The sequence below is a fragment of the Chamaea fasciata genome, unplaced genomic scaffold (genome assembly GCF_029207755.1).
Source record: "Chamaea fasciata isolate MVZ Bird 193981 ecotype frontalis unplaced genomic scaffold, bChaFas1.0.hap1 SCAF_6, whole genome shotgun sequence".
Lineage (NCBI taxonomy): Eukaryota > Metazoa > Chordata > Aves > Passeriformes > Sylviidae > Chamaea > Chamaea fasciata.
The window spans coordinates 51069064-51096808 of record NW_027094091.1 but is presented as its reverse complement, the minus strand read 5'-3'; the positions used below and the strand labels follow the sequence as shown (position 1 = coordinate 51096808).

General features: G+C 37.6%; 1 protein-coding gene across 7 annotated transcripts in view; it reads left to right on the top strand.

Annotated features, from left to right (window-relative positions):
- The window catches only part of BMPR1B (bone morphogenetic protein receptor type 1B), a 239296-nt gene that overhangs the window by 42217 nt on the left and 169334 nt on the right, over positions 1 to 27745 (top strand). For 5 of the 7 annotated variants that reach the window (XM_066186348.1, XM_066186354.1, XM_066186347.1 and 2 more), the window contains exon 2: positions 14687 to 14757. The gene's annotated coding sequence lies outside the window, so the exon portion shown is untranslated. Of the gene's footprint in view, positions 1 to 80; positions 126 to 5702; positions 5722 to 14686; positions 14758 to 27745 lie in introns of those variants that run through there. The other 2 variants (XM_066186352.1, XM_066186353.1) reach the window with 2 other exon arrangements.

Genomic DNA, 27745 nt, shown 5'->3' with positions numbered 1-27745 from the left:
CCATAAAATCCTCTTATGAAATCTGGTTTTATAATTGCAGGTTGTACAGAAGAAATCTGGAAAACACACGTGTTTTAAGATTCTAAGTATCTTCCTAGTGATCAGTGCATTTAAGATAAGCAGAGGTGAGCAAATCTAGCAAGTTTCTGTTTCCCTTCTCAACGTGATGTGTTTTGGAAACACTAATACTTAACTAAGCTCTAGAGCCAAGAGACGCTCCCAGATTTGCATCAGGAGTGGCTACAGTACCTTGGGGTGCTGCAGGGAAATGTGATGCTGTGGCTGCAGGAGTTGGGGACAGAGCCCTAACTTGTGTAGAGGCTGGCTGCTGCTGGGATTGTTGTGACAAGAGCTGGAGATTTTCTTGCTTTCTTGGAATTGTGTTTTGATGAAGACCATTGATTTCCATCTTCTAGGAAAAAAAAATATTCCAAAGCACTAATAATCAGTGCAAGTGTTTAGTTTGCTCATCCCATCCTTTCTTTCCTGCCAGTGATGGGAATTGAAAGCTGTATGGCTGATTTCCATGTGGTTAATTTCTGCGTTTCATCTTGCACAAATAGGTTGAGCACTAGCCTGTGACAGTGGTGTTCTTGAGAAAGATAATTATGGGACATATTGGATAAGGGATTATAAACTGGTGCTAATTAACACTTGTCCTGCTAGGTAGGACCCTTGTATAGAACAGCTGAATTAGCTTGTGACTTATAGAGCATACCATGCCTCACTGTCAGCAGCACCGGGCATCTTCTGGAAATGAGCTGCCATCAGTTTTAACTCTGCGCTTCCACTGCAGCTGTAGCAACCCATGTCCAATAGCTGCTCTAGTGGGCAGTGACTGAGCCATGACAGACCATCTGTGACAAAAATAACAGGGAACTTAATTCCCCAACTGAAAGTGTACATCACATTTCTTCACAGAGTATATACAGTGTTGGTGTGGCTCTTTCCTAGGTTCCTGTCTTAGCCCCAAGTGTTGAAATGTTATTGTAAGCTGACGGCTCATTTTGGGTGAGACATTCCTTTGAACTTTCAAGGTGGGTAACCTGTTTCAGCAAAAGTAGGTGCTTGCTGAATCAGGGCCTTGGTTTCTTTCTACTCAGCAGTGTGGAGAGTTCATGAGTTGGTTTGCATTGGCACCTTTTCCTTAGTGATGTTTTAAGGTTGTAAACAACAGGTGCGTGCTGTCATACTTTCCTTCAACAAAAAGAAAAATTTGCATTTGACAATGAATGCATTCACATACTGTTTTTGTTTTGATTAATGTTTCTTTCTAATTGACTGTCATTTCCCCAGTTTTAAGTATCAGCATACTTCTGATATTCATATATATCAACTGAACACTATTTTTCTTATGCAAATCTTGTAGATGCCTTATGCTTTAAGAAAAAGTAGCACTCAATTTATCAAATCTTTGCCTGCTGAATAAGGTCCATTGCTAGAGATGCCTGAATCCACTCTGATTCCATATAAATGTCTTCATTTTTTTTTGCCATGTACCTTTCTCTTTAAAAATACATCTTATCTTTGGATGCATCAAGTGACTGATGTTTGAGACATGTTTGGAATGCTTGAATAATTTACATCATCTGCACTGACTTCAGCTCTTGCTCTGCAAACTTTCAGTATGACTCAGGAGTTCCTCTTGCACTGACAGAGAGGAAGAAACAAGCAGTGAATGCTTGCAATGGACTTACCAGTGTTGAGTAGCAGTAATGTGGTTCTGTGTAAATGGAGCAACTCATTGGTACTGGAATAGAAAGACGAAGGGGAAATCTTGAGCCCACCATGGGCAAATATGACGTTTCAAGTTAAGCTGCTTCTGGTGTTCCTACTGTAAACCAATGGAACTTTACTCTTGCCAGCAAGCAAAATGTTGAAGCCCTGCTCTTCCACCAATTTTACCATCAAAATGAAAGTATTATTAATGCAGACAGTTGATTCCAATTTCCAGTCTAGGGGGTCACTAAGATCATTGAATCAGAGTAGTTTGGGTTGGAAGGAACATTAAAAGACCATTGAGTTCCAACCCCCCTGCCACTGACAGTGACACCTTCCACTAGACCTGGTTGCTCAGAGCCCCATCCAGCCTGGCCTAAAACACTTTCAGGGTGGGGCATCCACAGCTTCTCTGGGCAGCCTGTGCCAGGGATTGATATTGAGCAAGGAAGAAGGAGGGGATATGGACTGAGAAAACAGACCTGTGTTAGGGACAGGATCCTATGCTGTGTTGGGATTGCACTGTACATAAATAGCTTTTTGGCAAAAGAGAAGTAGGACAAGAAGACCTGAATGCCAAATGTTAACAAAAAGATCAGTATCTCATACAGAGTAGGAGCTGTGTGAGAACGCTCAGACCTTGTGAAAAGATTGCCCCATAGTGCTGGAAGGTCAGAGAGACACCTTGGAGTTATCTGCTGTTTCCTCACACTGGAACTGGAGAAACATTTTGGCATTTCCATTCCCTCTTCATCCCCTAGATGTCATCAATACAAACTGAATTAAGTGAGGAACAACCAGAAAATTAGGTTTAGTGGCAAAGAGGTACCTTACTGAATACACAGTTTATGCTTTACTTTGTAGAAGATAACTGGGGAATCCTTTCATGGTGCTCTCTGATCTTGCCATATGTCTGGATGTTGGACGGTTGAAACATTTAGGAAGTGTGTCCAAACATAAAACATATACTGGGCTTTGTTCTGTTGCCTGTACTTTGGCACTTGCCACCTTTGGCAGATACCTGTACTAATCCATTAGCTGTCTGTGTTGGTGAGTGAGATGTTAATACACGTCTGAAGAAAAATTGCCAAGGAAAGGAAAACATAGGAGGAACTCTAAAAATATGTCAAAACCAGTTAGGGTGGTTTTGGGGTTTTATAGTAAAACTTTGGAATGTTTTTAAAAATAAATAATGGAAAAACATGTAAACCAAAATTCTTTCTCAGTATATAATATGGTCATTTTGCTTTGTATTTAAGTTCCAGCTTGACGCTATAGTAGCTATTTATTATCTTTTGAATCTCTCCTTTTCATGTTTTTATACAATCTTTTTATATGAAGTACTACAGCAATTTCATAGGTTTTTGCATCTGAAAGAGGCTGGTCACAGGAGCATTGCTGTTTAGCTTGGGGTATTTTGGTTTGTCTCTTTTTTTTCCCCCTTGGCTGCATAGATGACTTGTTTTTTAATATTGGGCAAAGCCATTGCAATGAATATATATGAGGTTAAATTCATGCTTCATGAACAGCCTTAATTCTAGTATTTACTAATTTGAGAACTTAGAGCATTTTTAACACTAATATTCCGTTCATGAGCCTTTCAGGTTGAATTTTTTTTGTAATTTTAAACTAAATCCTGGGAACTTGCTTGCCAGGTTCCATTAATTGTACCTCTTGAAATAAGTAGAGAAGATGATGTTTTCCACAACACAGACTTTGAATTGGTGCTTACAGACTTCATTATGAACACCTCACATTGATGCTTTTATGTCCAAAAATCAAGAGACCATAGCTGAGTAGAATCAGAGCCTTCTTTATTATGGCAAATAGCCTTTTATTTTTGTGCTTTATAAATTGCCAATAGCAAATGAATACATACTGCATATACTGTTTCAAATTAATATATGCTGTATATAGCACTTATGCATATTTAATAGGAAGAAGGAGATTAATGGGCTCTGTAGATAAAAGTTGCAAGATCCTCTTGAAGTGTTTTATCTATTTAACTTGAATTCCTGCCTGTTTTGAGTGCTCACCTCTTGTCATCCTTTTTCCACTGCATGCCTGGTTATTTAAATTTATAGAGTTGTTTGGTTTGTTTTGGTTTTTTGTTTTGTTGGTTTTTTGTTGGGTGGTTTTTGGGGTTTATTTTTGGTTGTTGCAGTTGTTTGGTATATTTGTTTGATTTGATTTGTTTTGTTTTTCTTCCCTAAGAGCAGTTTAGATAAACAGGTACATCATGGCATGCACAGTTTGTGGACTCCCTTTCCATCTTTGGAAATCAGTTTCTCTTCCAAAAGCAAAAAAGCAAACTGGAGGTTTGTGGTTTTTGAAAACCATATTTTACCATTAAACAAACAGGGCTGCCCTTGAAGCCTGTGCCATTGCAGTGATCCCCTACAGAACACAGAGCAATTGACAACTGTGACTGTGCTTTTGTAATTCTTCCTTTGAGTGAACTGGAAGAGGGGGCTCATAAATCAGTTTTAACCATTTATAATGGCTGCATAGTAAGGCTTTATGCAGCTTTGCATAAAACTGAGTATTAATAATGATTAAAAATGTTATTGTTATAATTGGACTCAGCAGTTTATTTGGGAAAAATAATGCTTTGTGTTGTAGGTTTCCCAGTTTTACCCACAGGCTAAGTCTTGTATATATAATTATGTTTTAGGAGACATTTTAAGTGCTAGTTGAACCTTTAACCTGCGTTTCCTCTGGAATAATTACAGGATGTGAAAATGGCCAAATGAAATGCTTACTCATAGAGATTAATAGAATTATTTAAGCTACTGTTACCTTATGCTTGATTTATATTGTATGTGTAGGTCGAAACAGGCTGTAATGGCATGTGGGTGTTTTCCTATCTTTTTATACTTGCTAAAGTTTTGCCTTATGTTTATTACTTGCTATGTTATGTGAACTGCTTAAAAAGGCATTTTAGACCACTGGCAGGTAGTTGAATTTCAAAGGCTGGCTCTATTTAAAACAAAACAGTAGTGTTTGAACTTCTATCAATTTTTTTTTTCTGAAAATAACAGTAATAGAATTGATTCCATCACCTTCCAAGGAAACACGTTGGAAAAGAAACCTCTGTGGATTAGTACTCCAGACATCAAATATATTTTGCAGACGTTTGAAACCAAGCCTGAGTCAGCTATAATGGAAGCAGGGAAAAATAAGAAAAATCATTTGTCTGTCTGCATTGCCAAAATTGCAGGAAAAGGTGAAAATAAAAAGTCTGCAAACATGAGGAGTGGAATAGCAAAAGTAGAGCATTTAATCTTATTTAAAGATTCAAGATTGGTGGTAATTCTAATATATTTCAAGTAAAACATTCAGTTAAAAGTGGTTTGCCTTTTAGAATTTCATCTGGTGTGTTTCTTTAAAAAGAAAGTGAAGCATTGGCTTTGAGGCAACTTGGAGGAAAGTGTTGAACAGTTACCATCTTAATTTTAAGCAGCTAAGTCTTTAACAGAAAACTTAAATTTAGAATTAGAGAAGAGCCTGAAGTCAGCTTATTTTATATTATTAGATAATACGGTGGGAGTTACCAGACAGGTTTATGCCAGCCTTCACTGGTGTTGAAGGACTTTTTGTTGGGCTCCTTTCAGTTAATGCTTTGCAGCCCCCCATCCTGCAGCCTTTACCAGTTAAAACATTTGGGGTTTTCACCCAGGTGAGGAGCAATTTGCAAAGGTGCTGCCAAGGAGCAGGAGCTCACCATGGCTCATTTAAAAATCTCAGCAGGTGCCAGCTTAATATATTCATTATTGGTTTTTCTGTTGTTCAGAAGAAAGAGAACAATTATCTCTCCATTTTAAGGCGGATAATGATACTCATCTGTGAAGCTCCTGGGAAGGCTTAGGGGCAGCGAACTTGAAACCTTTAAAAAATCCGAGCCACAAGCAGAGGAAACCTTTCTTGTGGAAAGTTTTTAGTCAGCAAATTCATTTTGAATCAAAGCGCATTCGAGTGAACCCTTTTCACCACTCACCTAAGGTATCTTTAGCAGCTATTTCACTGCTTTAAAATCCTGTTTTAACTTGGTTTAGAGTTAATGTTTGTTGCAGTGGTTACAGCAGGCAGTGAAAATGAAATTTATTGTTTTTAAGGTCAGTGAAGTATAAATGCAAAAGAGGTTAAAAATCAACTATTAAATCAAGATTTCCTTTTTTCACATTCTATTTATACTTACCTCTCTTTGATGACTTCCCTTTAAAGTATTATGCTAATGTAGGAAATTCAAGATTTTCCTTATATATGTTTCTGTATCATCTTGGGTTACAGGATTTCTTGTCTCTTTCCTGAAAAACATACTCAGTAAGTCCACTTAGCGTGTATGAAAGATGAGCATCCTCTCTGCATACAGACAAGTTATTTCTTTATTGTAATGATTCTGTTATTACCTATACCAAATTTCTTTTAAGGAAGAAATCTGTATTTTGCCCCTTGTTTAGAATGGATATATAATGGAGGAATTACAGTATTTCATCAGAGATGCAAGCAGAAATCCTGGAAAAGGGTTGCTAAGCATGGAATCTGAATGCAGATGTTCTGTGATAAGTGTGGGTTATTTTGCTGAAGGGTGCATGTGCATGCATCAAGAAACACTGTGATGGCATGAAGGGAGTTTATGGGCACAGCTGTGTGTGTTGAGGCGTGGCCCTTCAGCTGGAAAATTATATACTAGGATATCTTCGCTTTTATCTTTGTGTCATAATGTCTTTTGTTACTGAAGTAATCTCTAAGGAACTTTGAGAAACACAGAGGCTGTGGTTAATGGGAAATCAACTTAGCAAATCATTAACATCAACAAATGAAATAGTAAGAGAAGCTAGAAACTGGAATATTGAACTATTGACTGTTCTGTGTGTTTAACAAAGGACATTAAAATACCATGTTTAAAATAGTTGACTAAAACTTCAGAAGCATCACATTAGCATAGGCTTTACTACAAATACACTATTTATATTGAAATGAGGAGAAAGGACTCACAAATCCTTGAATGTACAGTTATCAAATGCTGGTCAGAGAGCTTCCAGCATTTATTGGAATGTCAGTCCCTTTTGAAATGTTTTTATACTACAACCATATTTTCTAAGATGATGGAATGACTAAATATTAGCCACTTGTTGTGCTTTTGGGGATCATGAATTTCTGGAAAATATTCCTCTGCTGTCAAAGAAATGAAGTTCTGTTCTGGGGAATTCATCTGGAAAGAGCATTTCTTCGGGGGCAATGGGGACCATCTGTGGAATTCCAACTACGTGAAAACCTGGAGCAGAGATGGGCAAAAATACACCAGGATGCAGGCAGTTCTGAGGAGGTCACTGTGGTAACCTTGTTTAGAGGAAAGGTCTGCACACATGGGCTGGCCTTCTGACCCTTAATAATTCCAGAGCAGTGTTGCACATTCTTCATGCCTATGCAACATTTCTGTGGCATAAGGCTTCTAATCATTCCCAGTCTTCATATAATTTTCAAATGCATCTTTACATGTATGCAATATATACACACAGAAACCCCGTGATTGTTATTTAGTATCTTGCCTATGTAGTTTAAAATCATTCAACTCCAAAGTAAACAAAAGCAAAAGGAAACATGCTCCAAGATTCAAGTTGCTTTTCGACTGCAGCAAATTGGTAATTTGCTTTGTGCTGTAGTGAGGTGCATTTTTCTGTTTGAACCATTTGATTCACAAATAACTTTGTACTCTAGTCTTTTATTGCTGTTGTGGGATTTCATCAAGCAAACAGTGTTTGTTTACAAGTGTGTGTTCGTTTGGTTTGGGCCATCTAGTTTGAAATTCCATTATATGCCCAAGTTGCAATGGGAAGCCCACCCCCTCCCACCCCACCACTTTTTTTTTTCCTTCCCTTCAAGGCAATGAATTTTGTCCAGAAATGGAGAAGATCTGGCTGTCATTTCTCTTATAGCTTATGTAGCAATGTGGTTGTGCCCTTTCAGAAAGGGTGTCTACTGCGTCCCCCTCCCTCCACCCCCCCGATTCACCGTGTTTTATTTACTGTATGTGGTAGTCTTTTTAACAGAAAATGCAGAGATTTGTATGAAGTCTGAAAATAGGATAGAAAGGTTCATGTTCCTTGTTTAAAAGTCATAGCGCATCATGTTGTAAATAAGGATTTAGAATTTACTCTGATTTTTATGCTGATATTTTGGGTTTCTTGTTTTTCCCTGCCTCAGCCTGTAATGGAGTGTAATTCTCACTTCTCTGGGTGTTTTTCACTATCTGTTTACCTTGTTAGCCTTGTATAAAAAGGGGCAAGAAACATTGAAGTTTTGTAACTCTTTTTGGTAGCCTTGTCCCATTATAGTTATTTTTTTTTTGCATTGGCATATGTATGGATAATTTTAACATATTTCACTCTTTTTGTAATCCTATTGCTTCAATGGGAGGTTTCAAATTTACAGAGAACACAGCCAGAATTGAATGCTGAATTGGATAAATATTTTTCTGTTTTAATAGGCATCCTATGGTTGTGGCCTACTGTATCAACACTGATTTAGGGATTAATCTGTGAAGATGGGTTCATTAGGACACCATCTCTCTGTTTCTCATGGATGACACGTTATGATGCAGTTCAGTAAGGAGAATGGGATTGGGTTTATAGTTCCTCTTTGGTCCACTGTCATGGGGATCCTGCTTGCACAGCTATGGGAAGTGGGAAGCATGAGGCCCTCGGTGTCTCTGGGAGGACCTGCAGGCTGTTTGTTCTTAGCCAGGTACTTGAATTGATGAGCAATCACTCTTGCATAAGCACCCACTGCAGAAGAGTGCAGCTGACTAATGGGCACCTGCTGTTCCTCGGCCTGTCCTTCTTCAGACCTGATTTTGTGTACTTCGGCTTTGTAAGTCCCCTCTGGGGACGTTATTGAGTTGGCATCAAGTATGTCGAATGCCCTTCAAATATACATATGTGCATTTGTCATCAACATCCTGTAGTTTTGTGTTCTGTCTCCTCCGGCATGCTTCAGGTAGGTGTTGGTACAAATTTCAGGGAGCACATCCCGCTCTCCTTTACAGCCTGTAGCCCAGGGCTCCTTTCATCTCTAGTGATAGTCCCCATCAGGTCCATGTGGAAAATGTAGCTACACAGGCCTAGTGTTTTACCAATAGGGCCAACTAGTTCGTGTGCAGAGATCAAAATAGATCTTTGGACCCCATCTAGGCTTGAGGCTGGAACTGAATTTCCAGTTGCTAAGTGTTGGTGGAAGCTACAGTTATTTTCTTAATCTTAGACCTTTGAAATGTGTTTTCTGATTCTTCCTTTAAATTCGTGTGCCTCAAAACAATACTGGTAGTTACTTTAAAGCACATACGTAGATGACTCATAATGTCAACACACATGATTTTTGTAGTGCCTTTTCTCCTCTACTTTGGAGTTAAAAACAGCACTAGAATGTTTCAAGTATTAATTTCATGACTGGCTAGGATACAGTATTCTAATATTGACAAGTCCGATAAGTCTCAATAGAGCCATGTAAACTTAGGGCATATTTATACTGTCACATTTTGTTTGTACTCAGACTTTGTTCAAAATCTTTAAACATTGACTTAGATTTAAGCAATTACATATGTTTAATTTCCATTTTTCCATTGAAGTAACTGGTAACGAGTACAGTGTTACTGCATTTCTGCTGATACAGAGGCATTAAAATCCTCTGAAGTCAAGTGGATTATCAATTATATATTGAAGCTGCTCCTCAGACTTTTAAATATCAAGGCTTTTTGCATTTGAAAAACAAAGAGAAGCAAAAACCCTGAACAAACCAACCGCTCTCCCCAAAACCTCAAAAACCCCAAACAGACTCTATTACAGTATCAAGCAATGTTGCTCCTTGTCTTGGTTGTTTAGGATTGTGCTATAGCTCATTAATCCTGGGATAACTCTGACCTGGTTGCATGAATTATGAATTAAACTTTACTCCTTGAGCATCTGATCTGTGGTACTTGTGTGCCATGGAAACGGTGACAGCAAATACAGAAGCCAAATTCCTCATGTTCCTTATCTTTGTAGTGCCTTTGCAGGGACTTTTCTGACTGTTGGAGCAGAGCTTACTCTTTTCGTACTAAGAAAATATTTGAACATATTATTTCAGAAGTCAGCCTGAAGTGTCTTTTTTGTTTGATTTCAGTTGAAAACACGTAGATCGTGTTTCATACTCTCTGTTTAGATAGGTGCTTGTCATTCTAACAATGAGCAAAGAAGGCTCAATGTGTGAATGCCTGAATGGCACGGAGCCATAGAGAGGAGCGGATGTTATGGAGGGATGTGGGAAAGCATCAGCAAGACAAGGGCTTAGTTGCACAGATGACCTGTGGTGTTTCTAATGCCTGCATCTTGGAGAATCTCTCAGATGGCACTAATTTTCAGCACAATAAGCGCAGAAAATAGGAAGCAATGAGAAACGCATCGAAATAGGTGAGCATTCAGTGGATAGCATAACTTTATTCTGTAACAAAGTTGTAAGAAAGGGCCTTGTGTTTTTCCTGACAATTTAAACGCTGGCAGCCATAGGAAAGATAGAAAACCTATGGAAAAGAGTTTATCCATATCTGTGAATTATGGTTAAGGGGTGGATTGTCAGCATCTTATCGCTCTGTGCTGCAGTTTCCTTTAGTGTTTGACTGTGTGAGGAGTGGAATATAAAACTTCAAAATTGTCACTGATTAGAGTGGTCACTGATTACGCTTTCCTGCTAGAATCATGTCCTTCCAAGATTTAGCTCTTCACAGATGAATCTTCTGGGGATTTTTTGCTGTTTGTTTGGGGGTTTTGTTTGTTTGGGTTTTTTGATTTTTGTTTTGTGGGGTTTTTTTAATTTTTTTTTTTTTATTAAGAGCCTCTGCTTGTCTCACCAATATGCCGCTAGAAATCTGTAAACTTCAAATTGCTCCAGTCTTAGTAAAAGTGGTGTCTTCGTAAAAGCGGTGATCCTGTCCTATGAAGTCATGTAGTCTATTAGGAGTGGAGGAATCGATTTATATTCAGATCAAGTTTTTTTTTGTTTACTTGTAATAAGATTGATGTGCCTACTCACTATTTTGTCTATCCTGTAGTTGTAATTTTCTTTAATAAAACCGGTAGGTAGAGACAACTGCAAATGCACTGAATTGATTTCTTTCTGTCGTAATGTTGGGTAATTTGAGAACTGGAGCCAACTGATATACAGCAGAATTATCTGGGTTTCTACAATCAAACCATATATTTCTATATGTTATATTCACACATTTCAAAAAGATACTCATGAAGTTTTCTGTGCATGTGGGGTTTTTTTTGTTTGGTTATTTTTTGTGTGTCTTGTGGAGGCGGCTTCAAATGAAATCTTGTATTCCTCATGCTGTAACACTTTTCTGTAATCTCCCTTAGAAACTTTCTAATGGCACCTATTAATTTTCTCCATAGATTTTAAATACTATTGATGCCAAGTAATGTATTTAATTAGCCCCAAACTTTCTGTGTAATCATTCCAATCTGTGCTTCTCTCTCAGCTTTTGCCTGTAAGGCTGACAAATGGCAGGAGGGGGAAAGGGCACTTTCCTGTCAGTGGCTGTGGAGCCTTTGGTCCTTGGGTTGTCAGAGCAGTTGCTCCTTCTGAAAGACCTGTGAAAGAACAATGAAAATACTATTTAGCTTCATTTAAGAAGTCAAAACAAATATTATTTGTAGGAAAAAGCTTCCTTATCTTATGAAACAGGACATTTTTATGGTTCCTTTAGTGTTTCCCATCATTTCATTGTAATAATATCAGCTTATTTGTGAAATCCTGGATTGTATCGGTCAGAGTGAAGTTTACCCTTCTGTGTCTATTCTTGCAGGGTCAAGAGGAAAGATAAATTAGCTCAAAATTATACAAGTGTTTTATGTTCAGGTTAGGGTAAATGCTAACTGAATCATCTTCACGTTTTTGCAAGCACTGATATCCTTGGCTCTTGTATTGGTTATACACCAGTTCTGAGGTCAGGCACATGGATGTCAAATTGCAGCTGTATTGGTCTGGTGAAGAACCATGTAAACTGTACAGCCTAATTTTTTAGGTTTTTTTTTTTTTGTTTGTTTGTTTGTTTTACTCATTCTGGTCTTTTCTTTCTTTGTGAGAATAAAATGAAGGAAGGTCTTTCTATTTTTAACCCAGCCCATAGAGGTAACATTTGGTCAAATGCCAGCTGAACCATTTGTTTGCAACGCAATTCTTTTAGATCACAGTTAGAAAAAATTACGTCAGTTAAGCAGAAGAGTGAGAAGCATTCTCAAATAGGACAACATGCTTTTTGGAAGCTGGCGGCTCACATGGAGTATTAAAGTAGGATCTTTAACCATAGAGAGATCAGTCCTGTTGGTCTGTAGTGAAATACATAATCATTTGTGTACTTAACATTAGTTGAGCATGGGAAAATTTTTCTTTTAAGGACTCCTTTAAAAATAAGACAGAATCATAGGCCTGAAGGCAATAAAAGGAAATTGTTTCAAGCAGGAGAGGCTGTGCTGTGGTTATTGGGGACATTCACCTGTAGGGTTTACCTACTTGAAACCAATCCCTGGTGTCTGCATGATGGAGTTGAGAAAAAGAGCAAAAAGATCTAGGAAAATGGTTCCAGAGATTTTAGAAAACAGGAAAATCATGTGAAAATATCACTATGATGTTTCTGCCTGTTGCTGAGCATGGCAAAATTGAGGAGGATATTATTGTCCCTTTGTGGGAACAGAAGGGAAGAAGCTGTCATTCTTTACTGCCAATCACCCTGTTTAAGCTCCTTCAGAAAAAGATTGTAGAAATGTAACTGCTTGCATAAATTGTAAGCTGCCAATAAGGTCCTCATCCCTCTTTTAACTGTGTATGAGGACACAGTCAAGCAGATATTAATGACTTCAGATTGGACATGAGGAAAAGGCTCTTCACTGCCAGGGCTGTCAGTCCCTGGCACAGGCTGGATGAAAGGAGAATACTGTGGCAGCTCTAGAGCTGTGTGAATGTTCAGAAGAGGCCAGGAGAGTTTGCTCAGGGAGGTTTAGTAACTTGGGAAAGTTTTTGATGCTGGTGAAAATTGCTCTGTTAAATATGTGCTGTTAAAATAATTTGGTGATGAAATACTGATACAGAGTGGATTGAAAAATACATTGTTAAAGCAAACCTTTTCTACCTGTAACTGTGTAAACACAATTTAACAGAGTATTTCAGAACAGATATGACCTTAGGTGCACTAATTGATGCATGTGACAAAGCAGTATCCCTAATTTTTGTACCCTTTGAAAACATTCAGCAATGCGAAGGAAGCTTTCCAAATCCCTCCAGTGAATCTTACCGAGTAAAGGCAGTAATTTTTTTTTGGAGTTTGAAAATATGTTGTATATTACAGATGCATGCGAGCTTCCAAGGTATCAAGGTTAGGGGTATTTTTGGGGTCACAGGCTCACCATTAGCAGCTGGTCTCTGTTAATTAGAAGCTAAACCAAATGAACACAACACACTTCACGAGGTTTTTAAATACATGACTGTTCATGGAATAAAAACAAAATTCGTGGAGATTTTCTTTTATCTCAGAAAAAGGGAAATGGTAGTGTATACTGTGAAATAACGATGTCATTATGAGCTAGTTCCATATTTAAAATATAACATCTGATTAGTGCCTCTTAATTACCTGGGTATTTTCTTTAATAACAAACAACATGAATTTTTCCTTTCAAACATCAGGTGATTAACACTGTAGCATGATAAACCTGATGTAGGAACAAGGACAGCTACTTGAATCAGCCCATTATCAGCAAATCAGTTTTATTTATGCCCTTGTAAAATTTCTAGGTATTCTTGCACTGTGAAGGAAATGATAAGTATTTGGCCACTGTTTGGGAGAGGAATGAGCTTGAACCATTATGTAACTCTTGAATTGGTGTTGATATATGTAAAACTACTTCAGATAAGATAAGCAGTGACATTCATGATTTGACTCGATGAGCTTAAAGGTCTTTTGCCAACCTAAATGATTCTATGATTGCAAAGATTTTGGGAAGCTGTCTAAATGAGTAATTTCTGCTCCACATTCTAGCGTAGTAATTGAGCAGTTAATTAACGAGCAAATACAATGAGGCTCTGGTCCTCCTTTTCTCCTTCCCTCTGTGCTCTTGTACCTTTTGTTCAACACATAAAACTTCTTTTCCTTGCAACACAAGCTTTGAACATGCTCATTCTCCAGCAGCCTTCATCATCATCATCCTTCTTCAGCTGTTCTATCTTCTTTTTCTCTTTTGCTTCTAGCCTCTATGATTAATTTTCCAGCCTTGTCTTCAGTCCTCCGCAGCTGACTGAAGCTGCACTTGCTGAGGACTTCAGTAATGCTTTTATGGTTATGCTGCAGAATAAATGAATCTCAGTTTCTCTACTGCTTATGAGACTCTTGCTGTTACCCTAAGACTTCTAACTTCTGTTGTCGTAAAAATCCCATCCTGCTTCCATGAAAGGGCTTGAGTTTGTGCATTTGTTACAACAAGGAGGAGTGATGATCCTTATTTTAGAAGATATGTAAATTATTAGGGGATCCAGAATTATTTTTAGTCATGTGTATCATGTAATCTCATTCTTCTGGGGCCTCTGTTAAGATGAAAAGGAAAACTGCAGTCAAAGATTGTGTAGTGGGTTGCAATATTGCCATTTTTTATTGGAAGTGTATCTAATATATAAAAACGTAATTTTCCTTGTAAACCAGTATTGTTGAATATTTTGCCATCAGTGGGCTGCAGTTCATAAGAGCATTTGGGTGTTACTTCTTAAAACAAGGTAGTAAATATATAACTACTTATGTGCCATCAGTGGGCGTTTTTCCAGATAGCATCCTTTTTTTGCCTGAATATCATACAAGAATTGGAAAGTCTGCATTATTTTGTAATGATTTAAACCTTTTTTCAGAATATCATTAATCAGTAAAAAATATGTTCTTTTCCTGCAGGGTGGAGTTCGTTTCTTTTGTTCCTGAGAGCTGAATAGGAGAAAGGGACATTTCAGCTTTTCTTGATAAAGGTAAGACAGCATCTGTTGATAAGGATAAGACACTGTTCATTATTATGAGCTCATAGAAAGTTTGTCGATGGAGGGTTTGTTTATTTTGGGCTATTTTTCTCAACTTTTTGTGCTTTGTAGTAAGTGCAATATGTGATAATGTAACTTGTATTGGGAATGGAATGTGTAACTCTACCACAGGTATCAGTAAAGGCTCTGAAGATAAGCAGGTACCTGTAGATCAGCATGACAAAGTGGATAGCAATTTGTTCTACTGCTGGTACTTGTGATATTTTATGTGTACCACTGAACTGGCCTGCATAAATTCACTCCATCATGCTTCCACAACCTCAGCAAGGGCTTTTAAAACTGGTAGTTTTCTCCATGCCAGCTGTCAAAGAAATGTATAGGCTTGCCTGCTGTTACCTTCACTGCTCTGTAATTGTCATGTGAGAGTGCAGAGGTTGATGTGAGGAGAGAAGGACCTTGAGATCTATTTTAATTGAGATAACACCTTCAAAATTAAGCAGCAAATAATTATCATGCTTGTCAGAAGTATGAGACAGAGAAGGGGATGAAACTCTGGAAGTCTTCTTAGGGATATGTCATCCTCAATGACTCTTCCTTCATGTTGTGCTAAAAGGTCTGACTTCTTATAGATTTGTGTGCCGACTTAAATCCTGCAAGAAACATTTAGAAGTAAAGCATGCAGCTGAGTGTTGAACTCTTAATTACAGTTTTTGATGCAGAAATCTACATAGGACTGTCTTTTCTTATTTCTATTTGGCGAATTTTGAAAAGTGGGGGTGGGTTTGATGTGACAACTGCTAGTTTTGGAGTTGGTCTGGTTTAGCAGTGTCCACATGTGCAGCAGATTGGCTATCCATGTGACCTTCATGCAGTGCAGGTAGAGAGCATAAGTGTGGTTCAATTTCTGTTCAAAGGAGCTGGAATTTATACATGGTCATTTCTATTTTGTCCTGTGACAAAGGCTGCGGTCTCTCATTGAAGGTGGTATTGTGTTTTAACCAAGCCAATCACTGCCTGTTTGGTGACTGCATCTGCAGATCCACTTTTGACTTGTTCAGTAATGCACTTAAAAGGATGGTAGAATGAAGGTTCCAGTTGTATGCTGATGTTTAGACTATCAGGAACAGCACAGCTTAAGTCTACTTCTTGAAAGTTGAATAGTTTGGAAAAGAGGAAAAGAACTCTAACAAAGGTGAAGAGAAATCGGACGATTGACCAAAAATCAGTTTTGTGTATTTGTGCTGATGTAGCTGATTTTGAGGTTTTCTCTGTAAGCATTATACAACTTTATTGATCAGTTGTTTAAAGCAGCGCTATCATGCCACTATGTATGGATGCAGTTTTTATGAATATACAAGTGCTTACTGTACTATATATAGTCCACTGCTTAAGGGGATGAGAAAGCTATAATCACCTTCATATCCTTATGATTGTATGGATATATAGACATTAGGAGTTACATTACCTTCTGCTTAGGAAGACACAGTTAAAATATTTTTGGTATGGAACTATTCTTTCAAAATCTTTAGTTTTGGAATTTAGGCTCTAGCTTTAATCTCTTATCCACTGATAAGAGGACAGAAAAATGCCTTTGAGTTCTGTGGAATCCTTCTAATAATCCTCGTGCTCCTGTCCTTCTTCCCCCTTGTGACTTGTGAAGCCATTGCCCATCATTTCAAATGCTCACATTTTGTGATTTTTCAATTTACTCAGCATGTTTAATCTCAAAGGTTAAACTTGTTGGAAGAATTCTCAATCAATCATGAAAAGAGAAAAAAAATTTCCTGCTGAAGTGATACATTTATTGAAGGACTTGTAGACTCCTAGTGAAAGAATGTGTTAGATTGCTAAAGATGCAGGGTGAAAAATTGCTGCGCTAACATACATGAAAATGTATTAATAATAATTTACTGATAAATTAATATGGCTTGAGTTTAATCTTACTCTGGCAAAACCCATGTTGAAGGAAATGAAAATTTACTGTGTTAGGATCTAATTGAGTATGATTTATTTTTTCCTCCCCCCCCCGCTTCTTTCCTACACTGGGGATCTTATATAAAGTAATAAATAAATCCAAAAAAAGAACACAAACTTAATAGTACCTACAGTGTTAACTTGCTGGTTATAGTCAAATACTTTTCTTCCCATCCTGGTGAGAATCTGTTGACTGTATAAAGCACAATTCTTTGGTGAAACAGTGTAGTCTTGTATATTCTGAACCTTGAGCAGAAGTTATTGCTTCTTAGAGGTTGCTCCATGCTTCTTGTACATCCATTAAGCTTTGCTCAGAAATAGATAGATAGATAGATAGATAGATAGATAGATAGATAGATGATAGATAGAGACTGCATTTAACTTCCTGCTTTTTTTCTCTATTTAGAGAAAACAGTACATCTGGAGTCTCTGTGGTGTGTTCTTCCCACGGCTGCACAAACAAAACAGCAGCATTTTGCTTGCTTTTATTACTTTGTGGGAGTGAAAGAGCTTGGAGATCACACTCAAATTTACCAGTATCCAGCTGGATTTAAGGATTACATTTAATGACAGAAATTCCCAAACATAATCAGTGGCAGATTCAGTTTCTAGCTGTGCGAACTGGTGATTGTGTGTAGCTATGGGAGGAACTTGAGCTATACAGGCAGGATGAGCTAACATTGCCATGGAAGGTTAGTTGTAGTTGTTAAGCTGTGATGCTTCTCCATATTATAATTACTACTTCAGCCTAAATACTTCTGCAGTGGCTGCAGGTTTCATGAAGAAAAAGAATGTTGGCTGATCCCTGCTCCTGCCTGCAGTGCCCTTGAGTATTAATTTAGCTTTATTTTCAACATGATACGCCTCTGTATTATACACAGAAAGTTCAGGTCTTTGAATTGGGTGTGAGAGTAGGATGAATGCTTTGAAAATCATCTTAAAAATCTGCCAGCAGACTGCCAGCTCAGGCTGCAGGGAAAACTCAGGTCCTTGGGAGTGGAAGGCCAGAAACTGCCCTTCAACTTTTCCTACATCTTCTCTCCCAGTAATGATGAGCAGTGTAATTATTTTTCACCAGAACATAGTTCAAGTTCAAGCCAACAGTCCTTCCCATTTGTTCTTTAATTCTTTCCTCCTTGACCCTTAAATCAAGAACCCCTTGGGACAGCAGGACTCTTCATACTTGTCTGGTTCATGATCGAACACGTGCTTGTTCTGCTCAGTCTTCTCCCTGAACAGAGAGCTGTGTCAGAAAGCAAATGCTGTCCTCAGAAATAATATTTACTTCAAAGGAGCTTGACCTGCTTTGTGATGCTTTTAGAAGCAAAGTGCAATAAGGGTTATATTGTAAAAGAAGCGAGAAAAATACTGTTGCTGTTTTCCTAAAATAAGAACAGAGCTTCAATACTGCTGAAATGTTTGGTTTGCTGGGGGAGCTTAACTTTCCAGGAAGTTGGATGTTTTCTTGACTTATTTATATTGGATATTTCCACTAATTGATTGTAATCTAATTATCTGGGTATGGAGCCAGGCCACTGAAACAGCCAGTAACTCCATTTGGAAAGATGTATTGTTACTCTTCCATCGAAGGAGGAGAATTGAGTGCTATTTATGTTTCAGTAGTGTATAAAGCTGCAAGTGGAGTGGCAGAGCTGGTGAAATGTGTGATGTTTTGTGCCTGGGAACCATCTTTCAATAACTGCTCTCATGATTCAGTTCATAGGTACGTGTTATAATTTTGAACCAATATCAACAGGGCAAGACTGATTTGTGTAGAAAATTATGCAAGGGGACATTTTGTTACCTTTCCTGTTCCATATTCTAACAAAATAGTTTGTTTTAGATTATTGGTAAGCCATTTTCAGCTTGGGTAGGTGACTATTCTAAAACCTTAATGCTGGGGAATGCACCTCTTTCTCACATAGTGGCTCATTTTCTTTTGTATCTAAAAGGTAATCAGTCCAAAAGAGGGAGGTTGGGGGAGGAGTGGATGTTGCTGAATGGAGTGGAACGAGTTACTCATTCTTCAGAATAGCCAGAAGGTAAACTCAAGTGCACTCGAAAATCCATGCTGGTAAAATACCCCATGTGTAGTTCAGGCTGTTAAATACAAAGTTTACTATTGACGTTTTTATTGGGTTAGAAAAAGAATCGACCCCTGAGAACGCACTGGGAAAAATGTGTGGTGGAGGATGTTAAAACGTGGCAGTGTAGGGTATAGTGCTTTGCACCCTGCTACAGCCACCTAAATGTGTGTGGTGTGTCTATCCTACACAGAGAATATACACATATATGGATATATTCAATAGACACACGTGCATATATAAATACTCTATGACTAAATATACATGTATTCATATATAGGCATATATGTGAATATGTATGCATATGTATATATATGCACACACATGTATATGCAGACATGTGTTAATACACGTGTGCATAATAAGGACAAGTACAGGTATTCTCAAACTGGGGATGCAGCAAGTGTTCTGGAAGGCAGGAAGATGTGCAGGAAGCTTTTTTTTAATAGGGAAGGAAAAGGGTGTGAAGGGGTTGATAAAATGATTTACTACTATATCTAGCTGGACTGAAGTTTGGGTCAGACTGGGAGTGAGATTCTATTGAGATATATATTTATATTGCAGAGGGAGAAGAGGTAGAAAAAAAAATATTCAAGTCTCTAACATGGAGAAAGGAGAATTTACAGTGCTTGAGAAATGTGGAACAAGTCTGAGACCACAGACTGTTCATGCAAAACCTGCTGGTTAAAGCATTAGTTATGATGTGTTTTTAAAAAAAAAACTTGTTCAGGTATTTATGAAAACATGAAAATAAGGTTAAGCAGTGGTGGCAAGGCCAGGGTAATGTAACCTTTGCAGCCTCAAGGGATAAAAAGCAGGATGTAAACACAGAAACTAAACCCACCTTATCTTGGTACAGAAAGTACAATTTGCGTCTCCCCTGGCCTTGGATAAAAAGGCAAACTGTGGGATGCCAAATAGAAGTTCTAGCCACTGATACTGAAAACAAACCTATGGCATTAAATGAAATGAATAATTTTTACCACATATGTACATCTTGTGAATTCATGGAGCTGTAAATCCACTATTGAAAAGCTGTTGTGTGGCAAGTCCAGAGTAAAAGAGGAGGAAGCTGAATAAGATTTCAATTTTCCAGAGTTGCCAGTTGCTGACTGAGACTATTTTAAGTGAATCCTGGCATATTAGTATGAAAATACTGACTATATCAGCCAGTGTTATATAGTAAAATAGCAGAAAATACTTTGGAAATTAGTTGGATGTTCCAGTTCCCTGGAAGTTATTATCTGCTGCTGTGACTACCTAATGCACAAAAGTGTAAGATGTTGTGCCAGGGCAGTACAATAGAAGCGTTGTTATAATGTGATAATTTCTCTTCCTGGAAAAACGCAATTTAGCTCACTGAAATCAGTGGGACTGAGGGACACAGCTAAAATCTATCATGTGCTGCTCCCCTGAACAGTGTTAATTGGACCTTAAATACGTTCCTGTAGCGTAGCACAAAACTGTAGCATATTTGTCCATCGTATTTGAGATATTCAGCAACCAAAGCTCTTTTATGTGTTATGGATGAACAAAATATTGCAAACTACCAAAAACATATGTGGAGATAGTACATTTTTGAAGATCACAGCTCTGTGCCTGGGGTTGAATTACTTGTGTTATATATTGCACAACCTGTTGGCACGCTGAATTAATGTCTCTGGAGACCTACAAAAGGTCTTATGGGGAGAATTAGAAGTCAAAACTAAAGGACTAAGCCTGCTGTAGAGATCAGACTGCTGCACTGAGAAAATCAAAGCCCATGTATGTGATTTAAACGATGTTTGACATGCCAGGCTTTGGTTTCACCAGGAGACTCACTATGCTATTTGGCTGTGTTTTTAAAACCCGCAAGTGTAAATTAGAATGAGCTAATTTTATAATTATTCCCAACAGACACACAAGTAATTTAGTCTCAAACATGTTTATTTTATAAAGACACAATCATTCAAAAAAGAAGTGCTGAGAAACCACAAGTGGTTTGAGCAATAGAGGCTTAGAGCTTTGGCAAACACGCACATGTTTAAAATGTAGTAGCATTTGTTTAAAAGGCATTGAGTGTTCTGTCTCTTTCTTTGCAGCTTTATGACTGTCCTTAATGAGTAATACCAAAAAACTGGGAGGCAGAAGAGTTGTTTTGTTTATGGTGGTATTAGTCATTAATTTATTTTAAATTCCAGGAAAAACCTCAGTTGTTCAGCCTTGGGAAATGATGAACAAAATCATGCTTGTTTCATACGCTGCTAGAGGAAGTACTGATCTTGAGCCTGAATAGAGAAGGGGATTAAAAAAAATTAATCCTAGAACTTGATTGATTGTTCATTCTGAAGAGACAGGGATACCCTTTCAGTAGCTTGAAGAAGTGACTGCTCACAGGGAATAAATATGCCATAGGGAAAGGGCACCCTATACAAATAAGTTAAAATCCAGATTGTAATATTAGCTTGAATAAAAGTCGTTAAAAAGGTGACTAGAAATGGTGGAGGTCTCAGAAGTTAATGAGCAAGTTCTCACATGTTATGACTCTCACCAGGTCTCTGATACTTTTTCTTTTGCTGCAACCCAGGAGGAAAAAAGTATTTGACAATGAGAGAAGTGCCCCACAGTCTTTGGGCCTTACACAATGCACAATACAACGTTATAATTTTTGTAAAATAGTGTGATTAATAAAAATACAATTCAGGGGTGGAAAACTGTTCTCAGAAACTCTGGACTTTCTGAGACCAGGAAGTTTTATTGCACTAAGCTCACAAAGACTAGTTAGTTTTTTTGCTTCCTTTACTAGAAAGATTAAACAAACACCTTTAGAATGGCTGTAATGTGCTATCAAAGGTGAGATGTAGCCTGTTTTGCTTCTTTAAGATGCTGTTTAAAGAAATCTGTATTTGCCTCTTTCTGAGCAGTACTTTGTGTTCTGTTTTTTGACACAAGTATCAATTTTGAGGGGTGGGGGAATGGAGACTTTATTTTACATAGAGCAGGTTTAAAGCTTTTTCTAAACTTTCTGTAAGATTTTTATATACAGCTAGATAGCAACCAAACTTTTTACATTTCCTTTCTTAAATTGTTAGGATCACAAAACTAATCCTTCATCAGGCAATGTATCATGTTTTAGGTTCAGTCTATCTTGCTTCTGCAAGAAGTTGTTTAGCTGCCTCTGAAGGATAATGCTGCTGGAGTTAATATATAAGTCTATATTTCTGGATTTTCAAAAAGTCTTCAAAATTCAAGCACCAAATTTTCAATAAAGATAGCAGGACTTAGGACTATAACTTCTTGTAAGTTTTAAAATTTCAAGCCCTGTGCAAAGCAGGATGGTATGGTTGGGAAGTCAAAGTGTTGTGAATTACAAAAAAAAAATGTAGTAAATGGTTCTTTTAGATGCCAGACTTTTCTGGTAATTTCCATAAAATTTCTAATATAAAGTAGGTGTGAATATTTTGTTAAGGAATAAGTAGCTAGAATATTTATTTTAGTCCTTCAGCCTAGAGAAGTCACAGAGATTTAAGGAGGTTTTAGGCTTTATGGAATATCTCAAAATGCAGTTAGAACTTTTCATTGAATTCTAGATAACTTTTTAACATCACCAGGTTATCCATTTTGGTAAATATAGCAGACTCACAGCTTCAGTGAAAAAGCAGATTTTTAACTTCTCTGAAGAAATACTGCCCTGATGAGATGTTAGTGGCGTGAGGAAAGGAATTGTTGCCTAGAAGGCTGACCTGAAACAGAGACTGGACAGAGCTAGAGAGTAAAACAGGTATTTATTGAAAGGCCTCCAGGATCCACCTTGAACAGGACCGAAGCCCGACCAAGGCTGCACCCCGAGTCCACTACAAACACTACACTAAAAACCCCGCCTGGTCACGAGGTCTTACCTTTTTATCAGTTAATTTATCAGAATTTTAATTTTATCAGAATTGTTATGAGTAGTTTTGTCAGATTTCTGCATGAGCACGCTTTGCGCATGTCTTCTGAAGTGTTTTAATACTGGTCATCAAGTTTCCAGCACAGTCTTAAACTATAATTCCAAGCCTTTCTCTGTGGTCAGTGTACAAGACATTGCTCTCACTGCTTTCTGCTCTGATAGGCATGCCTTCATATTTACATTTCCCATCAGAAAATGTGTATTTTCAATTGTTGAGTGCAGGTTTCATGATTTGCCTCCAAAGCTGGAAAACTGTGCAGCAAGGGGTTGTATGTGGTACATGCTCATTTATGTCCAGCCAAAGCCAGCAGAAAAGGCAACTGCTGATGGCAGTGGGTGGTTGAGCACCACTGGTTGCAATCTCCCCTAATATGTTACTGTATGGTTTTTCTTTAATTTGCATAGTTGTATGCTAGAAATGTGTTTTTGTAGCTTTAGTCATTAAAAAGTTCTGCCTTTCAGTTTTTGCAGTAATACGTACGACACACTGCTCTTCTGTGAAACTTTTAATGTAGATGCACTGTTTTGACACTTCCATCTAAGATATTTCTTGATACTCAGACATCAAAATCCTCAAATGGCTTCATCTTCAAATTGGTATTTTATTTCAAGTAGCTACTAAAGTTGAGAAAATATGCTTGCTTCCTGTAATTTTTAAAACTCTAATATTTTATTTACATTATTTGCAGCCTGTGTTTTTCTATTTAATTTTGATTTCCTTTTCTTATGCCTCTAAGACATGTTGCATGTTTTGAGATTGGATGTTGGACTTTTCTTTTGGGAGTATTGGTTTAGAGAAATGGGAATGAATGTTCAATATGGTCTTTGTATCCCTTTGTTATGAAAAGCAGATGGAATGGGTGATTCCTACTTTTTTTTCTTTAATGGCTTTCAGCTGCATCGGGCTAGTTATGTTTGTTATAAATATCATTCACCAGATAAAAAACGCTAAGAAATTAATATTGCAAAGCTGCAACAACAGAAAGTGTCACTTTGAGAAAAAAAGTTGAAAGAAACCGATTTCAGTCTCAAGGTTTCCACAGCAAGGTTATTTTTGATTTTAAAGTATACATATCTAAAACACCAACAAACACATGAAACCTTTGAATACTGTTATTCCACATGCATCTCCGGCATTTATACACATGTGAAGAATTGCACTGAATGCTAGTTCTACAAAAGAAAAGAAAGGACCTTAGCAAATGTGGTACTGTGTGGAAAGAAGTGCAGGGCAGTAAGCAGACATTCCTCTTTTTTTTTGTTTCATATAGATGTGAATTGTGAGAATTCCACTTTCCTTCTTTGCATGCCTTTTTTGCATCCTTCTTTGCTTTTAAAACACTTTCACAGATATAAATATTGTCAGTGAGGGTTTGTATATAAAGACCACCTAGAGAACTCCTTTTATGAGGGTCACAGTATTAAATTGAAAAAAAGAAATATTTTGATGCCTGAAAGCAAAACAAGTAAATAAAACCACCAGGTAGACCTTTGACGTTTTCTAGCTCTGGGCATATAAATATGTATATGCACACACACCGGGAATTTTTGACAGAATGCAGAAAAACCTAAGCAAAAAGTAGGAGCAGATATGGAAATTTAGGAAATTTTTTTGCGTAACCCCACAAATTATTAAATTAAATGTTAGTTTAAATGCTAATGTTCTGCAAATAAAGTTTAAAAAAATCCTCTGAAATCCAAAAAGTTTAATTTAGAGGCACTTTTTTTCCTAGTTGCATTTAAATATATTTATAGGTTTCACAGTACTATAAAGTTCAGCAGCGCAAACCAAATTCACCGTAAAGGCCCTCCATCTGAATGTACACTCCAAGAACTTTATACCCAGTTTTCCTCCATTAGCGTACGTGTAGTTAAAAAGCTACAATTAAAATGTCATCTGAGATAGGTGAGCAATGAATTTGTTTCAGACTGATCTGAGTCCAAATGATTAAAAAAAAAAAAGAAAAAAGGATCTCATACTTCAGACATGATGCCTACTTTTCTTTGGCTGCCAAAATTACCCTTGAAGACCTCATTTAAAATGATAGAGATTTACAACATTTATGTGCATAGTTAACGAAGGGAAATGAAAATGTAATTGTAAGCAGTCATCACAAGCTCAGACTTTCAGTTAGATTCAGTTAAAAAAACCAGTTTATTATGAAGTGACATGGTAAAATTGGCAGGATTTTGTCAAGTCTAAGCTAGAGCTGAATCAGGTGCAGGTAGGAGACAAAAGGTCCAATCTATACCCCACTGAAGTGAACTGAAAGCTTCACAACAGATCTAAGACTTTAAAATTTGCCAAAATATTTTCATTGTGCATGGTAAGATTTTATTTTTTAAAAAATTTAGTAATTATTAGAAACATTTTTCATTTGTATGTTTAAACAAGAAAAAATATGTTATGGAAGTCACTGTGTTGATCCGAGATAGTGGTGCCTGCACCCTGGGTGTTTTGGAGAGTCCAGAAGTGCCTTTTACCTTGCGAGGCCGTGCTCATCAATACTTGTCACTACATCTGTACCCTGCCACCTAGCCAAACCCTGTGGATTTAAACCAGGTCAGATGTGAGAACTTGCTCATGGATTTGTCAGCCTGGCAGAGCACACAATGATGTATTTATAGCTGCCTTGTACCAGCTGCAGGAATAAGGATGATACCTGATCTGGCATAAAATCTACCAAGATAAAATTACTTTAAAAAAAAAAATTAAAATTTATTTATGTCAGCAGAATGGTTTGATACCTGTTCATGGTTTGCCTTTTTTTTTTTTGTCATGAGTTTTCATTGCTTTCTTAGGTGCTGAACATCCAGAAGCTGCAGTTACCATCTTATTAAGCCACATATTACAATTATTAATACTGCATTTTAATAATTACTATTAAATATTTGAACTGTATTGAAGTAAATTGGGCTATTTTCTGGAAGCTAGTATTTCCCAGGGTGTAATTTGTGGACTTTTTTTTTTTGCCTTTCACTGAGGGAGAATTATCCACGACAGGATGTTTTCTCCTCTCCCTTCCCCCAGTCTGCCCTCCCACACAAAACTTGTGGTTTTCCTTGTCGTGACGTAACCATTCTTCATAAACAGGATTCACACTATTAAGATAGAATTATGTAAGAGAAATTTATTCAGGCATGATACTTCTCTGCTTTATCAGCACAAGTGGTGCCATAGTGAACCTGACTGAGGAATATGAGCAAGGTGAATAACAGAAATGCAATAAAACTTGCTGTTGGACAGGGAGTCACGGCCTTATTGGAGTAAATGCTTGTGGAACTGCACCATCAGAGCAGATGTATGTGCACCAGTATTTCACATGGAGAAATCTTATCAACGAAGGGTGGAGAGTTGTGTCCCTTAGGTATTTGTTAATATTTCCAAAGTTTGGTTAACACGTAGGCTTTTGGTAGACATGGAATGGTTAAAAGTTTTTTAAAGAGGAATGCAGGATAATAAAAATGCACAGTTCAGTTCTGAGAACTGGGATGATCGCCTGAGAAATGTATTGGAAAAGGTAATAAGGTAATTTGGGGTGGGGGGCGGGGAGGGGAAGAAGATTGTGGGAGAAGGTTGTTTTAATTGTAAGAGCACGTGCACACCTGCTGCTCTTCCATGTATAATCACATTACAGTCCAGGATAAAGGCAATAGAAAAGCCTATGCAGATTTCTGTAAGTGATCCCTGCAACACGAGATGTGGGATGTGAAGAGCTCTGGTGAATGCCAGTCGGGTTTTTCTGGGTTAAAGAAGAAATTATATTTTTCACTTCTCAATTTTATAACACATCTATGCTGTTTATGTCAATAAATATACTGAAAATACTCTGTCAGGAACTGACATTTGCATGCAACTGCAGAAGTATCAGGAATTTCAGAGCACCATCTTGTTTCACCTCTCAACTTGCAGCTCTGACTCAGATTATACATTGCTTATATGTACCAATTTGGCAGCACCCAACAGCCACTGGTGACAATTTCCATCTAAGAAATACAGGGCAAGTGTGCAGATTTAAAATGATTTATAGAGCAAATTTGTGTTGGTGGGACCATTTCAATCATGCAGTAATTGCCCAAGAATGGTTTTGCACAACTGCTTTCTTACAGTTTTACTGACTGCTGCATGGGCAGGAGTCGGATTACTGGAGAGGTTCTGGCAGGGTCTGTTGACAGTACAGCCACAAGTAGGCAATATCAGTGCTCAGGCAGGAGAATTTGATGAATAAGATAAACCCCATATAAACTAACAAGCATATCCCTTGGCTGTATGAAAGAAGATGACGGTGTTAAGGTCACGTTAAAGCCCTGAATTGTTTAGGAAAGCTTATGTCTCCCAGCTGGGAAACATCACACAGACAGTTCAGGATACACCAAAGTTTTGGCTTAACAGAAACACAGAAAGTCAACTTAGGTAATTTTATCTGCTGTGTTCCTTTGGGCCAGGGCTTTGGGAAGGAGAGTAAGATCTGTCATTAGTCATCGTTGCCTCTTGTGAGCTATTAATTTATTATGCTCTTTTATGTCTGCATGCATTTTTGTAAATAGTGCTTAGATTAAAGTTAAGTGTATGTATTTGTAAAAACAGATGGATTGGACTTTCTTTTGCCTCTGAGTAGGGCTGGTACCATTTGTACTCACATTAAACATCTACACTTCTCTGCTGTCTGTGAAAGGTTTGGTAAACTTAGAAGCAAGACTAATGGTTGGTGAGAAGAGCATGTTGTAGAAACTCTGATTCCATTTTTTCTCGCTTTTATTAACAAAGGAACAGCCCATGTGTGCTGGATAACTTTAGTGACTTGGTAGAACTTCATATACCCACCTCTATACTTGCAAAGGGCTTTTGGGGATGCTTAAGTGCTCCTCCATCCCAGGGCTGTGTGTACACAGTCATGAAATGGTCATGAGAGAGCTTTTTAAGAACTTCTGAAGGATCTTTCAAGGTAAAGTGTGAATTTAGCATTGTTGTTTTATTAAATAACCTTTCAGC